Raw genomic sequence first — 6000 nt, 5'->3', positions numbered from 1 at the left:
AAATTGGAGGAGAGAGAAAATCAGAGGGGTAATAATGACCCAAATTCAAACTGTGATAACTGAAAATGGAGAGAGTTTCTGGCTGAAATTTTGAGCGGAACTTCCTTTTTCCTGCCTCTTTCCATCCATATAGTCGGATCTATATATAGAGCCTCAGATTTTTGTAACAAATATCTTTGAACTCACTTCCTCCTAGAGAGGTTGATTGAAAGAGAGTGAGGGTTTTGAAGGTCCCTCAAGGTGCTTTTGGTGTATTGAGTGATTGGGGAAGATCAATAGAGAATGGAGGAGGTCATCTGGATCAGAAAAAGTGCCTTGATCCTGACAGAACGTAAGGATATAAGTTTAGTCTCTTGCCTTACTTTGATTTCTCCCCTTCACATCCCTCTAGTTAGATGCATATCCTTATTTTCATCATCTCATTCTCATCACCATCTTCCATCATCTCAACCTACCACAGCCATTCCGATCTCAAACTTGATCTCCTCATCTTCATCTTATATAAAAATCTTAAATCATACAATCCAGCATCCTCTTCTCCATCTCACAACCACATATCCATTCTTCCATCACATCCATAAGTTAGGTCATTATCATTTCTTCTTCCAGCATTCTATTTCATCATCATCCATCCACATTCATTTGCCCATCTTATAATCATATCTTCTTATTCATCTTCTACATCCATCATGACTTCACGTCTCTGTATATCTTACTCTCCCATTTTCATTTGATCTATCCACGTCCTCCGACATATTCCTAACGTTATTAATCATATCATCCTTTCTCATCCTTGTAATAATCACATCAAAATCTCCTATTTTATATCAATCTCCAGTCATCCCTATTGAATCATCATTTAAAGAATATTTAAACCCTAATATCCGCTCCCTATGAATATGACCCTTGCTCTTCACTAGCTAGTCAAAATATTTTATGAGAAAAGTTCTATAAATTATAACTGATTTACTAGAATCTGCAAAGACATAATTTTACCCAAATATTGAGTTCATCAATGATATTCAGCCCAAGGTCACTTACATTGCAAACTTCAGGTCACATTGTTTTCCTACCTGTAACCTACAAAATAATAAGATTTCAACTCCCATAGATTCATGATTATATTATTGAAAAATGTAGTGTATAAAAAAATCTCAAAGTAATCACTAGATTTCTTCTTAAGGCAAAATTTCATGCATGTTGTATTGTAGAATTTTCACCAAGGGCAAGAGAAGAGGTGAAATACAACTAGGTCTAAATATGAAGTTATGGGCTTCAAAATTTCAAGCAGAAATTTTTTTATTTTCACATTTAGCAAATATTCAAATGCACTTAATATATGAGAGGAAATAAAATTGTTTATCTACTTTGATAACAACTGTATAATTCATTCCATATATGATAAAAGTAAAAATAATCATTCTATTTATTCCATGAATTTAATTTTTAAAAAGTTAAATATTTTGGTAGATATCCAGAATCAAATATTTTACAAAAATCACTAATAATAAAGTTTATTTATATAATTAACCTCTATAAAGGATTCCATTAATTTGTTTACAAATATCTAAGTTAGTTAGCTGACTCCACATTGGACATCATATTTCGGTATTCTAAACATGTTTGATCAACATAATTACCAGTAAGAGAACATACAACATATAAGATATGAATATGTCATTAAAATTTTCAGATATCTTTGTATACATGAAGGTAGTCGTCTAATATGTTTGAATCATCTGAAGTTTGTTCTGTTATCTAATTTCTTCCTGATATGAACAAAGTTATATGATCTGATATCGAACCTTTTGACTCAGCATTCTGTATGGTGTTCTACTTCTTAGTGATCAGTTTTATTTGCAAACGTTAGTTTCATGTGCACAGACTAAGTTATTCTTCTTATTATATTAAGTGGCTGAGGTATGACCTACGGGAAGCGTGAATTTGGTTATTAAATTTTTTCACATTATGTAAAATATGGGCTACCAATCAAGGGAGTGAGATACATGATTAGGTAGAATCAGTCATTGTTGTATACAATTTAAGCTAATTTTTCATGTTATTTGGGGGTATCCAGCATGAGGCGATGATGAGGCATAACCAAGTTTGTGTGAATGGCCCCTAAGTGAAACACTTGGAAATAGGACATAAAAAGGATACCAATAAAACAAAATGTTGGTGAAGTTTTATCATCCTCGAAGCCCAAACTCTTCCATGGAGCAATGATGCTTGACATCCTTCGATTTGGACCCCAAAGTTGTCTCTTCTTAAGCCTCCACAGCCTTCACCTAGTTGACCCCCAAAGTCTAATGGGATACTCTTAAAGTGCGCATATTTAGTTAATCCTATTCTCTTATTCTAATTCTCTGTTATTTTTCATATTTGACCCCCCCGATTCTCTTATTCTGTTCTTTTTAACTATATCTCCTCTTTTTTGTTGATGTAGATTTAAGTTGTCTGATTTTACCAGCAGGTTAAGATGTGAGAAAATAGAGATCCATTGAAATATCATGGGATCATATCCGGATGTTTCATCCTTCCCTTGCATGTAACTTTAAAAATACTAAATGATCAGGAGAACTTAATGAATAACCAGGAGTCTTATTTCATGCCATTTTACACATAATTAAACAAGTTATAAGGGAACATGGAACATTGTGAAAGCACAAAGAAAATAAAATATTGAAATTTAAAGACTATTTGGGGTTTCATAAATGTCATCAAGAGATATTATATTCAATAAGGCTATCAAAGAGATTAACAGAAATTTGAAAATAATGATTTTCAGAGCAAGGTTGCCTATGATGTGAACATTTGGTCATCTTATAGTCCTTTTAATTTATTAAATCCTTCATCAAATACTAAAATTCTAGAACATATGGATTTTTTAGGATGTTAACGATAACCTTTACGTGCAATAAAAATTAAAAAATATTAGCAGAATTCTCCAATTTCTTCAATCCTCCAAGAATATTAACGGTAGTGAATTCTGGGGCACAGTTTTGGTCTCCTAATAACTTCTTCATAATGGCACCAAAAAACTCAAAAATGATTAACATAGAATCTCCAAATGAAGATCTTCAGACCATCTGACGGTAAATAGTGGGGAACAAATATATTCTCACTGTAAATTTTTGAACAAAGTTACAATCAAAATTTTTCTGAAAAATAGCATGCCAATTTTTCCAAGAGCCAGATTTGATGTTTGTTCTTTGTAATGTGATTTTTCACCAAGAGGAGAGAGAATGAGTAACTTTAAATTAGGGCTAGATATGCCTATACCGATTTTGAAAGTTAAAGGGTCAATTATGTAATTTTTACAGACCCAACATTCAAATACATCTAATTTGATAGAAAATGCACCATAACTACAATTTTGAATTGGCATAACTACAAATTTTTTACTCACTTCATAAAAGATAAAAGGTAAAACCAATAGCTGTATTTCTTCCATGAATTTAACATCAAAAAATTAAAAAATATTTTAGATATATGAAATCATCTTCTTCAAACTATTGAAAATTTTCAATTGTACTCATCTATATTAAGGTATCATAAAATAGGAAATCCATTTATATATTTATATATATCTAAGATAGGTGGACAAGTCCATATTGATCAATAAGTCTTAGGGGCCAAATGGTGTCTGATTAACATGAATATTTAGTTACAGAGGTACAACCTTGTTATCAACATGTCAAGAAAAATCTCGAGGCCTAAACGATAACTTGCCTCAGTGAACAGATGGTGAAACATCACATATCATCCACTCCATGCGTGAGTTACATTATTGAAACATATGTAGTCTGTTATCTTCATATGCATAATTATTGATGTCAAATAACATGCTTGAAATTATGTTAAACCATTACTGTGGGTTGACTTGGCATAATTCACTTTAAACATCCATCAAAATACATAATTAACCATTTTACTAAAATGCATGACATCTTAATCTTCTCTTGTTAGGCTTCCTTTAAGAATACACTCATTGGGAAAACTTTTCCTGAATATATGTAGAATCACTTACATGTAAGCAAGACAAATGATCACTATTTTTTTTTTGTACACGAAGGATTAAAATTCTTATAATAATAACATCCATCTGATCAACCTATGCTTAGCTTATAAATCCTTGAAAAAACATTATTAAAGGAAATACTTATTTCACTACTTAACAATGAGAATTATGTTTATCTTAAGCAAAAAAAACTAGCAATTCTTCTTAGGCTGCTTGAATCTCCTATCATACTATATGGTCATGTCCTTTTAAATCGATTGACCAAGACAGCTCTTACTTGAAAGCCATAGGTTTCACTCATAAGCAAAAAGGAAGATTATATTCCAGAGCCTCCAGAAATGGTGCCTTTGCATGATCCTCCTCAATTTTTATGACATAAAAATTTTCTTGGTCATCAGTATTAAAAATTTCACCTTTAACCAGTAGATTAGTAATGGATTTAGAAAATTTAACAAGATTTTTCATGAATCATCTGGAGAAGTTTTCCAGTGTTGGTGGGAAGTGGGAGATTCTAGAGTACATTATTTTTGGCTCTGTCCACTTCTATTCCCTTTTAGCTAAGTGGCCTAGCATTGGTACTTATTTGACCATAAAACGGGATTTTTCTCAATTCGCCACCAGCCTTTCTCCATCCATGTTTATAGAACCTTTTTTCAAGTTAACCAAATATGCATGTGAGTTTTGATTTTAAAAAAGACCCATAAAATGTCTAAGCACTATCGTAATACCTCCGAAACATAGTATTCATGAATCTTCTAAATATTTCTGGAGCATTCAATAATCCAAAGTGCATTCTCCTAAATGGAAATGTTCCAAAATGGACGAGTAAATATAGTTTTTTTGTATCTTTAGGATGATTTTTTATTTTATTATTTTACCATGAATATCCATCCAGAAAACATAAATATTTTTAACCTGCTTTTTTCCCAAAATCTGATTTATAAGAGACAAAGGATAATTTAATTTTTTAGTAACATAGTTGCGTTTTATGTAATGGATGTACTTTATCTAACAAATACTGAATCCTTTTCTTTTCCTTCCCTTCCTCAATTTGAGTCATGGTAATCCTTTTTTATTAGGCACTTCATATATAAGAGTTTCTCAAGGACATTTACAAATCAACAAGTAAATCTGACTTCTAACATTTTCTTTAAAGTTTTTCTAACTACCTATCAAATAAATGAATTTAATATTCTTTTTAGTTATTCTGAAAATAAACATGGATGCATGAATCCCTTTAAGATCAGAATTTGACCAACAAAGATGAAATTTATAATTTTTGGCATGTAGTGAAATCTACTTTCCTGTAGTAAAGATATAGTGGAATAAGTAATATAAGGATAATCATGATTAATTTCAAATTATTTTTTCTCTTGGAGATAATGAACATCAATTCCACTTGAAAAATAATCATCCTCAAAATCACAACGACACGAGCATACAATGCCCTAATCAGAATCAGAATTTCCAAAAGAATCAGCTTAACATACATCTTCAAAAGACTTCTTTGGAGGATTCATTAATTTAGAATATAAGTATGATATCAACTTTAAGTTATATGATTCCCTTTTCCTAATATGTGCTTGCCCTAGTTGTGTCTTAGAAGGGTCCATCAAAAAATAAGAGCATTCTTAGTATATTCAGTTACCTTCATGTCAGGTATGATGAAATAAAAACAAAAATGAAAATTTTCTATTTTCACTACTGTTGGGTTTTGTTGGCTAGTCGTTCAATCCAAATTATACATGTAGAAGAGATAAAACAAATCGAAACAAATCAAAACCAAATCACAATATGATTCCTTTGACAAGTCTCTCTCCCATGTTCAGGTGTGTATCCTCTAGACGTATCTGCAAGATCTTCAAAACTTTGGATCTCCCTATCATTCCCTCTTGCAGCGCTGCTTGAATTCAAAGAGGAACTCCACGCCATCCAGTCTCACTAGTTTCAATCACATTCAGTGCACATTAAATTAAACA

Source organism: Wolffia australiana, chromosome 7, assembly GCF_029677425.1.
Source record: "Wolffia australiana isolate 7733 chromosome 7, ASM2967742v1".
In the NCBI taxonomy this organism is placed as follows: domain Eukaryota; kingdom Viridiplantae; phylum Streptophyta; class Magnoliopsida; order Alismatales; family Araceae; genus Wolffia; species Wolffia australiana.
The sequence above is the reverse complement of the archived record's forward strand: the minus strand, read 5'-3'. Positions refer to the sequence as shown.